The following is an 11,594-nucleotide window of genomic DNA, read 5'->3' as shown; positions in this document are numbered from 1 at the left end:
GGGATATGTGAAAATGGAAAATAAACATGTTCTTAAAACTATTTATCTATTCATCATGGATTTCAACATTTCTTTCAATTGTCTAAACTAAAATGTTTTTTCACTCAAACCAAGTCACTCCACACAAGGAAAACTCTGGCCATTGAAACATTTACTCTGAAAAAATCAAATTTAACTTTAACTTTATGATAAAATCGTATTTATTTAATAGTAAATTCTATCAATTTCTAAAAACTACAGGGACTAATGATATAATAAATTATTTTGTTGGAGTTGAAACAAGGATTTCATAATCTATTCAAAATTTTCAAAGCATTATGAAAAACTCCATATTTCATTTTGCAATAGTCAATGCTTAATTACACTTCGTAATTAACTTATAGAGAAATGGGAATGACTATGGTGGAACTAGTACGACAAAAAGGGTGTGCAGAGAAATTTTTTGTGGGGAAATTTGTTAAGTACATATTATATCAAATTATGCTTTCTTCCTTTGCAATGCACATAAATCTAAGATAATTCTATGAATGGATATTTTATTACTGGGTGCTTCGACATTGTTATAACTGAGATTATTATTTATCCTTAGTAAGCTTTCATTTAAACTTTATTTTGATTTTAAACATTTCATCACAATGTTGCGCAATATGCTAAAAAAAAAATTTAATGTATCAAAACAATTGCTAAATATAAATAAAGCATCAATAATAAGATATTAAAGACTAAAAATGAATTCAATAGAATGAAATGATCATCCCATCAAATTTTAAATAAAAATAAATGCAGATTAGGAAAAAAGACCATGTGGATGTGATTGCAAGAAAAGGGAAAGCTCGAAGGATCGACAATGTCATAAGAATTTCTAAATGAAACTAAATATCACTCTATGTAGAACAAAGGATTACATTGTCAATAAAAACTTAACAAAAAGTTGCTTCACTTCCAAAAAATTAAAATAAACATAGGTCCAGAAAATTTTCAGGATCAGTAGATATCCACAAGGTATTAACTATGAGGGGTAGTTATGGAACAATATTCTCTATTCCTGAACCCCCTAATGATGAAATTTGAGCTCACAATGTATATTTTTCTTCATTTGAGCCAATATACCTTAAATGAAATCTAGTTCTTCCTATAAACACTCCCAACCCCTCTGCAAATTTTCTAATCTATCCTACATCTGCAACTAGCTACGTTGGAGATCATTCATGAATGAGATGATAATATTCCAGTGGTTGTGCTTGCTTATGAGTTATTCCATAAGCATTTTCAACTATGCAAATGCAGAGTCGTTAAAATCATATCCATTTCCTCCCCCTGAACAATGCTCTATAGGTGATGTCGACTTAACTCCCCTCATTCACCAACCCCATGCCTCACTCTACCTCGTTTTTGTGGCATCTTGTATTTTACTAGAAAACAAAAATGACATGAATACAATAATGTTATGGACACGCTAAACTAATGAAAAATTTTGCATTACATAAAATAGCAAGTCAGCTAATAGAAATAACAAACCACTTATGCTTGCATTTTAATGAACAAGGACCTAGTGCCAAAATAAATTGTTTAAATGAATAGTCATAGGTTGCAAAAGAAAAGTTACAGAATAGTAGTTAATTATAACACAAAACACTAAAACTAGAACATAGAACCATTCCACCTTAGTTCATTTTCAAATTTGAAAATATCCCAATCTTTTCGAAAACCAAAAAATATTTCCCTAATTTTAAAATATTTCTGTAACTTCATTTGCATATTTGTATATTTCCCTTTCTAGTTAACGTAAGCATTTATCTACTAAATCAACATTCTATAATGATTATTTCTTTTTAACAAATCAAAAGGTATTATAAAATACTATTTTTGACATTTATTCAGTGAATGCATGCATAAGCATTGCTCCCTAACTAGTTTCCATTCTAGCAATGTGGAAGTATGTGCAGAAAGTAATATGTGTGGTAGAACGTTCATTCATTTTTTTTACAATTTTGTATATGTTACCCATCTGGACATACCAAATTTTTGGATTTTGGATTAATTAACATTAAAAACTTAATTAATTTACATCCAAGACTTTTGTGATCCATAATGTAGATATCAGTATTTTCGGATACATAAATTTTGAAATTATTTAATAATAAATTTATATTATCGAAATAGAATAAATAATAAATATTCAACTACTATATAACAACTAGTTTCTAACTAAATTATTAAAAAATTCAACTAATTAATGGTTATTTTTCAACTAATTAAGAGCTATTTTTCAACTAATTAACAACTATTTTTCAATGGCTAACTCTGGGCAATGATGCATTCCTGCTATTTATTCACTCTGATCATTCGATTTCTCACCTTGTCCTGAGGATGAACCACATTAGTTGGTTTGAAACGTCGACAAAACACTAACGATGTGATTAATTCAGAAGACTAATATCTAACTTAATTAATGTTAATAATGAAATTTTTATGCCTCACCTTGCAATTTGAAGAGTACAAGGATACAAAATTTAATGGATTGAAGCATTGCAATGTCTTTATTTTATCACTAATATCAAAACTAGTAAGTGATAAATATAATACATGCAGTCAAAACACAGCCCATAATTCATGCAATTTGGACAAATAATAGTAGATTCTTTATTATATTCAATGTGGTTTTTTCTAGGTAACCAATATAGCAAATAGAGATCTATGCATGGTTACAATGTTTTGGAAAGAACGTTTAATATTTAAATAACTTGACTAGAGGTATCAGTTAAAATTTATTCTTACTCTAAAAAACATAAAAATGTGACAATTCTATAGCAGGAATAAACAAGAATCCAAAAATAAAAACCATTAGCAAAATTGAATGGACTTGAATTCACATAAGTTCTAAACATATACTAATTTTGTTGTTACTCTGCTAGAAATTCTTATGATCCCAATAGTACCTACAATTAATATATAAAAATATATCTATTAATCATAGAATTAAGCCTTAATAATTTTTTTATGATGTCTTAATTACATATCGATTATTCTTTTATATCCAATAATCACCAAAATGTAGTCGGAAAATAGGGAAATGTGCACAAGAATTGTGTGAAGTAAACGAGTCTGTTGATTATGTGTCGATTCACTGAATAAATGTTGAAAATATTATTTTATAATATTTGAAAATATATTTGTTAACCATAGAATTAAGTATCAATTAGGGTTTTACGATGTCTTAGTTACATATCGATTATTCTTTTATATGCGATAATCAATAAAATGTTGCTGAAAAACAATGAAATGTTTGCAAGTGTGTGAGGAAAACAAGTTTGTTGATTATGTTTCGATTCACGAAATAAATGGTGAAAATAATATTTTATAATATTGATAAATATGTTATTCTTAATCTTCTTACGACCAATAATCATTATATATGTGAAAAATGTGAAGATGCGGAGGAAGCTTCCATTTTGCAAAAGAAATATGTAAAGAGAAGTGTATGTAGGAGATCTGCACATCATTTCAATTTGCTATGAGGCATATTGGTTGCAAAAACTTACGCATGTCCTTCAATTGTTTACAAACAATAAATGTTATTATGCACTTGAACGGTGTGTTGATTACACATGAATTCACCGAATAAATGACAAAATGTGTATTTTATAATATCAATAGATATGCTTTTATTGATATGTTTGCAACCAATAATCATTACACAGTGTATTAGAGAAAATGTTATTAAGCATTTCAGTGATAATATGATTTCATATCAATTTGTTGAATAGATATTAAAATTACTTCTAAGCATTAATTAATTCTTCAATGCTAAGTTCCAACTCATTTGGAGTGTAATCAATATCCATCACTCCAAGTTTTTGCATATTACCAAACATTTATGTTTTGACACAATTTTTATATATATGCCAATGCTGCACACTTGTCCTTTCTGACATGCTCTAGTACTAAATGATTTCAAAAAATTGTATGTTACCTGTAATCATTAGAATGATTATGTAATATAATATGTTATAAATTCTAATGTTTAGTGGTAATCCTTTCTTCCGCACTAATTCTTCTATCAATAAAGAGAAATAGTCTTAATAACGCACTGTACAGATGTCTAGTATCTAGTATTAAGTGCATATGATAATGTGAATATCCTTATACAAATGTTGAGTGAGAATAATGGATTTATTTGTCTCAAAAATATTATCTTCCGGGGATGAGTTTATTTGTTTTGAACTAAGATGAACTTTCTCTAGCTTCTATCATTTAAAGACTAATATTGTGTGGAAGGAAGGTGTGCAATAGAACTAGGTGAAAGGAGAATGGATGCACAAGTACGGATGATCTGGACTTAAATAGGAACGCAATAAAATATAGATATAACCATAAAGACAGATATGCAGCGGAAATAATACTTCATTTCATTAATGGAAAATACTGAAATATGCTTACAAATAGAAATAGAAATAACCCAGCTAGGGTGATGGTAGCTTATCTCTGAGAAGAGATGTGTTGGCTACATGCCTCTGAACTGTTCCAAACTGTCTTTACAATGAGGCTTGAAGGCCTATTTATTATTGAGAAATAAATGGAAAACCCTTCACATTCCACAACCTAACCCTAGAAGATGAAACGCCAAATTGTGGGCCCCGTTTTGGGGTGAGTTGGACAGCCAACTTCCCGGGGTCGCAAATTGTTCGTATTATCTCCGTTTGACGCGCATGACAGCCTGTTGGAAAGATCTCTCCGAGGACTATGACGGAAAAGACGATTTTTATCAGAAAAATTGTTGGCAAGTAGATTTCCCAAAAAACGTCGTTTAGGGCCTCAAAACGGCTCCAGAAGTTCAGGACCTGAAAAACTGCTAAAAATAGTAAGTTGTGCTACAATTAAGGAAACTGAAAATGCTGAGAGAAAAAATGGTGGGGGTCCAGGTGGATTTGGCAGGTGGCCACCAAGATCCACCTAGATCATTCCTCCCCCCTTAGGAAGCAATGGTCCCCATTGCGTTGAGTTCCTCCATGAGATGAGTAAACTTTTGCTGAACTTGGTCCCTGGTGAGCCACTTGCCCTGGTGAAGGAGTTGGCCTTCTTTGACAACTCGATACAATTGGATATTATTTTGGCGAGTGTTCTTGACCTGTGTGTCCATGATCCGATCAGTTGCAGCTTGTTCCATGCAATCTGCATTTAATTCTGTGGGTGTGAGCTGTTCTGCAATGTCGGATGTGTCTAGCAATGGTGGAAAGTATGGCCGAAGGCGGTCCACATTGAACACTGGGTGTAGGCCAAGGAATAGGGGAATGCTGAGCTCAAATGCATTGTCTCCCACAGCCTTAATAATGGTGTAAGGACCATATCGGAGTGGTCTCAGTTTCCGATAGGCTCCAGTAATGCGTTCCTTTTGCAAATGCAACCAGGCTTTGTTGCCCACTTGAAACTTGTGTGGCACCCGATGTTGATCATGTCGCTGCTTGTACTTGGCATTTGACTTTTCTAGAATGTCATGGACCTGCTGGCGAATATGTTGGATGTGCTCAATGAAGCTGGTTGCCTTATCTATTTCAGACTGGACATGAGCTGAATCTGTGTGAGTAGTTGCAAGTGGCATGGCCAAATCAATGGGGCATAGTGGCTGGAATCCCAGGCCCACCTGAAAAGGGATGTGGCCCGTCGAGCTATGAAGAGCTTGGTTGTAGCTATGCTGAACATAGGGGAGGCTCTCGTCCCATGTGCATGGATGCTTTGAGTTGTACATGCGCAGAATGTGTACAATCATCCGATTGACAACCTCTGTCTGGCCATCAGTTTGAGGATGGAAGGCTGTGGACTTAGTGAGTTTGGTGTCCAGCATTGACCAAAGACTAGACCAAAATGTACTGAGGAACCGACTGTCCCGATCTGAGATGATAGACTGTGGGATCCCAAAGTGCACCCAAACTCGTTCAAAGAAGAGTTTAGCAGTGACTTCTGTTGTGATATTCTTCTTGCAGGCTGCCATAATGGCCATTTTCGAGAACCTGTCGACGACCACAAAAACACAATCATTTCCATGCTTAGTGGAAGGAAGGCCTGACATGTAATCCATGGAGATGGATTCCCAAGGTCGACTAGGGGTAGGCAGCGGGGTATAGAGGCCTTGCTTCTTGATGGTTGGTTTGGCAATGGCACAGGCAGTACATGATTTGATGTATTTCCCGACATCTTGTCGAAGATTTGGCCAATAGAAATACTTTTGCAGTACTGCCACTGTTTTCTCGACCCCGAAATGCCTAGCAGCCCGACTGTAGTGTGCTTCCCAAATCATCTTGGCACGCTCGCTTGAAGGAACACAAAGGTGACCCAGGTGGCATAACAGGGCATCTTGGAGATGAAAATCTGGAACATGTCGACCCCCCAAGAGTGTCTGGTATGTCTGGCCAAATTCTGGGTCGCTTTTGTAGAGAAGTGGCCAATCAAAAGTCTCGTGCCACAAGAGTTGAGCACAATGGTTAACGCCATGATTGGTGGTCGACTGAGGCAATCTGCAACATTATTGGTGCTACCCTTCTTATACTTGATATTCAAATGGAACTGTTGCAGATATGTAGACCACTTCTGATGGCGATCATTCTGCAATTTCCCTTGGGTCTGTATGAACTGCAGGGGTCGGTGGTCTGTGTGGATGACCGTTTCCTTCCCCAAAATGTAATGCTTCCATTGTCGGTAGGCCTGCACAATGGAATACATCTCTTTATCATAAGTGGGATACTTCCGGACTGTGTCTGAAAGTGTTTCACTGTGATATGCCACTGGATGCCCGTGTTGAGTAAGGACTGCCCCAATAGCATAGTCAGAGGCATCTGTCTCGACCTCAAATGGTTGTTGTAAATCTGGTAACGCGAGCACCGGTGTCGTGCAGAGGCGATCTTTCAACTCTTTGAATGCCTTCTGTTGAGATGCAGACCAGAAGAATTTCGCTTTCGCTCCTCCCTTAGTGACTTGACTCAAGCGCCAAGTGATATGAGAAAACCCCAACACGAACCTGCGGTAGAAGTTGGCAAGACCTAGAAAGCTGCGGAGCTCCGTCAGAGTGGTTGGAGATGGCCAATCCCGAATGACTTGGATCTTGGCTGGATCTACATGCACGCCCTGTTCATCAATAATGTATCCCAGATACTGAACCTGGGTCATGCCAAAAGTGCATTTCTCCAAATTGGCACATAGCTTGTGTTGCCGCAGTGTTTGAAGAACCTGTCGGATGTGGTGGAGGTGCTCTTCCCAGCTCTAGCTGAAGATTAGAATGTCATCCAAGTATACCACTACAAACAAGTTGGTGAATGGCCGCAAGATGCCATCCATTAGCCTCATGAAGGTTGCAGGAGCATTCGTCAATCCGAAAGGCATAACCAACCATTCGAAGAGGCCCTCTTTGGCATTGAAGGCAGTCTTCCACACATCAGAGGGTTCGATTGGTACCTGGTGATATCTTGACTTCAGATCGATCTTGCTGAAATATTTTGCCCCCTTTAGTTGGTCCAAGAGGTCATCAATCCGCGGGATCGGGTACCTATTACGGACAGTGATCTTGTTCAGTGCCCGATAGTCAATACAGAGTCTCCAAGTCCCATCCTTCTTCTATACCAACATGATCAGGCTCCCACAAGGTGATGAACTGAGACGGTTGTGACCTTTCTGCAACAGCTCCTGAATCTGCCTCTTGATTTCATCGTTCTCCAGAACAGAGCGTCGATAAATTGGTCCATTGGGTAGCGGCGCACCTGGGGTCAGATCGATGGAGTGCTTGACTTGACAGTGCAGAGGAACCCCTGCGGGGGAGGTGAAGATGTCCTTGTACTCCTTCACGACCTTATCCATTTGTAGTTGTCGTGCAGAGGGGTCTTGTCTGGAGGCCATGTCTACTGTCTTATTCTTTACTTGTGGGCGTATCATCATGAAAACAAATTTCCCAGTCTTGGAAATGAGCTTACTGCATTGTTTTGCAGTAATCAAAGAGATGGCGGTAGGCGGTGCTACCTCTGGTATCCTGTACAACTTATTTCCCAATGTAACAATAACAGCACGGGGCCTTGGTTCATACACAGTGTCTCGCTTCCACAAGTATGGTTGTCCTAATAATACATCACAAACTTCAAGGGGAGCAATGTCAGACAATACCTCATCCGTGAAGGGCTTGATTTTGTACAGAAGGCGACACTGCTGGCTCACACGAAGATCCCGTCCTTGGTGAGGCCACCCGATGGTGTATAGTTGTGCATGTGTTGTGGTCGGCAAGCCCAACTGCTTCACGACCTCTACCGAAATGAGGTTCTTTTGGCTCCCACTATCGACAATGAACTGTAGCGGGGAGCCCTTTACCCACATCTGGGAGTGGAAGAGACGCTCCTCCTCTTCTGGGTCTTCGGGTTCATTTTTCTGGATCTTTGCGGTAGCAACAGTGGCGTTGGGATCCACGTCAATGATCTGCTTCCCTTTGTCATCCCCCTTGTTGGGTTCTGACTCAGAGTCGGAACATGCATCTGATTCTGGAACCTTTAGTTCAGCCACCAGTGACTGCTTGGCTCGACACTCACTGGTGTTGTGAGTGGAGCTCTTATGGAACTCACACCATTTTCCCGTGTCCTTTTTCATCTTCGCGGCGCTGTTCTTTGCCTGCAACTTTGGCGGGTTGTCTTGGGCTGCTCCGCCTTGGCTTTCTCCTTTGTTCTATGTTTTAGCAGCACCTTTCCCTTGCTTCAGATTCGCAGATCCAAAGACCCGCTTCTTTTGTTTAAACTTCTGCTCGACCTTGACGGCATATCGATACGTTGTGCCGAGCGAGGAGATGTTCAAGAATTGTATTTCTTCCTGGATGTACTTGTGCAGGCAGTTGTGGTATTTGAGTATCAAATGCTGCTCCGTATCCTTGATACCCAACTTTGTGCAAAGGGTATGGAAAAGATTGGTGAACTCCGGCACATCTTGGTCCCTTCCCTGCTGCAACGTGGTCCATTTTATGTATTCATCCTCATAGCTTCCGACAGGGTAGTACTGCTCCTTGATGGCATCCCGGAATGAATTCTAGGTGGGTGCAGCTGAAAATAGTGAGCCAGTATTTTCATCCTTCTGCTCGCAGTAGGTTTCCCACTAGTCCTTGACGTGGGGGGCTGCTTTGAGAAGAGCGAAAATAATCTTTTCCCGACTTGAAAATTCATGAACAGAAAAATAACCCTCCAGCAGATTTAACCATTTATCTACAGCATCTGCGTCTATCTGACCCTCAAATATGGGGATTTCAAAATTAACTTGTACCTTAAAGGGCGTGGCATTTCCAGAGTAGCTGCTGGAAGCCAATGCGTCACTTCTGGGTAGCTGTAGAAGGATTTGGGCAAAACTGTCCATCATCGCGTTCCGTTGTCGCTCGAGGGCTTCTTCGAGCAAGATTTTGATAGGATCTCCTGCCCCCTCATCTTTCTTCTCATCCGCCATAGGAGGCCGTCGGGATCTGCGAGGCTGGTCTCGCAAAGGTTCGACCAGTTCAAGCCTTAACTCCTTATATCCCGACCTCGTTGGGGACATGCAAAGAAAAACAGAGAAAAAGTAGATTGCTCTGGTACCACTGATCCAGATTTAAATAGGAACGCAATAAAATATAGATATAACCATAAAGACAGATATGCAGCGGAAATAATACTTCATTTCATTAATGGAAAATACTGAAATATGCTTACAAATAGAAATAGAAATAACCCAGCTAGGGCGATGGTAGCTTATCTCTGAGAAGAGATGTGTTGGCTACATGCCTCTGAACTGTTCCAAACTGTCTTTACAATGAGGCTCGAAGGCATATTTATTATTGAGAAATAAATGGAAAACCCTTCACGTTCCACAACCTAACCCTAGAAGATGAAACGCCAAATTGTGGGCCCCATTTTGGGGTGAGTTGGATAGCCAACTTCCCGGGGTCGCGAATTGGTCGTATTATCTCCGTTTGACGCGCATGATAGCCTGTTGGAAAAATCTCTCTGAGGACTATGACGGAAAAGACGATTTTTATCAAAAAAGTCGCTGGTAGTAGATTTCCCAAAAAACGTCGTTTAGGGCCTCAAAACGGCTCCGGAAGTTCAGGACCCGAAAAACTGCTAAAAATAGTAAGTTGTGCTACAATTAAGGAAACTGAAAATGCTAAGAGAAAAAATTGTGGGGGTCCAGGTGGACTTGGCAGCTGGCCACCAAGATCCACCTGGATCAATGGATAATTATGGTAATACAATTCATAATACAAAGATACAGTTCAAGCTTTCATTGTGGTGGAATATGGATTATGGGATTGATGTGATATGTAAGAGCTACAGTACCAAGTCTATAAGGAAACCTCCACACTTTGCACAATCAAACCCTCTTTCACTAAGGTATGCAGGAGAGTTGTGTGGAGAGACAATGCATGCATCTTCGCTTTGATAGATGCACTAATGTGTTTTGAACTAAGATGGGTTTTAAGTAGATTCAATCATTTGAAAACAAGTATTATGCAAAAGGATGGTGTGCAAGAGAGCTATGTGGGGGGAAAATGCATGTGGAAGTATGACACATTGTAGCAGAACAATTCAGAATACAAAGATCTATATTAATCTTTCCTTGTAGAGGATGATGGCTTTCATTGTGTGAGATAGATGTGCTATGTAAGAGATAGAGTATTGTGTCTAAAAGTAAACCTCCAGACTTCGCATAATGAAATCTTGTTTCATTGAGGTATGAGGGGGAACTATGTGGGGGGAGAATGCATGCAAAAGTCTAGAACATCATGGAACACTTGTATTTTTTTTTACTGTGCACAATTGTTCTACCGCACAAACCACAAATTAAAAAAATAAATTTCATTTAGTTTTGTAGTCTTTAGTGGATTTGATAATGTGAATTCCCTTATACAAATGCAGAGTGAGAATATTAAATTTATTTGTCTCAAAAATCTTCACTTTGAGAGATTCTCTAATGTGTTTTTGAACTTAGATGCAATTTCATTGGCTTCAATCATTTACAAGCTAGTATTGTGTGGAAGGTATATGTGCAGGAGAAATGTGGGGAGGGAGCATGTGTGCAAAAGTACGAAACATTGTGGAAGAATAATTTTGAATATGGATATATGAATCAATCTTTCATTGCGGAGGAAGATTTATTCCATTGTGCAGGATTAATGTGCTATGTAAGAGCTAGAGTAGAACATCTATAAGAAAACCTCCACACTTCGCACAATAAATGCCTCTTAGACTAAGGTATGCAGGAGAATTGTGCAGAGAGAGGAAATACATGTAGAAGTGAAAAACATAGTGGAACACTTGTTTGGCCACACAAATCAAAAAAAAAATCATCTAATGTTGGACAATAAGTGTTTAATTAACAAATGCTCAAATAAACCTAATTTTTATGAAACTTTCATGATTAGAAAAATTAGCGTGGATAACCTAACGGAATTTTAACAAGTAATGTGTTTGTATTTGCATTTGTTAACTTTTTTATTGTCTAGAGAATCGATGGTGCATAATATCAAGTCAAAAATTAGTACTGTGTGGAAGGAAGGTTGGCGAAAGAACCATGTTGAGGGAGAATCCATACAGAAGTATGGAACA

Source organism: Pinus tabuliformis, chromosome 4_2 (assembly GCF_031772625.1).
Source record: "Pinus tabuliformis cultivar Carrire ecotype Pingquan chromosome 4_2, CPIR1, whole genome shotgun sequence".
NCBI classification, from domain to species: domain Eukaryota; kingdom Viridiplantae; phylum Streptophyta; class Pinopsida; order Pinales; family Pinaceae; genus Pinus; species Pinus tabuliformis.
This window is presented reverse-complemented; position numbering follows the sequence as displayed.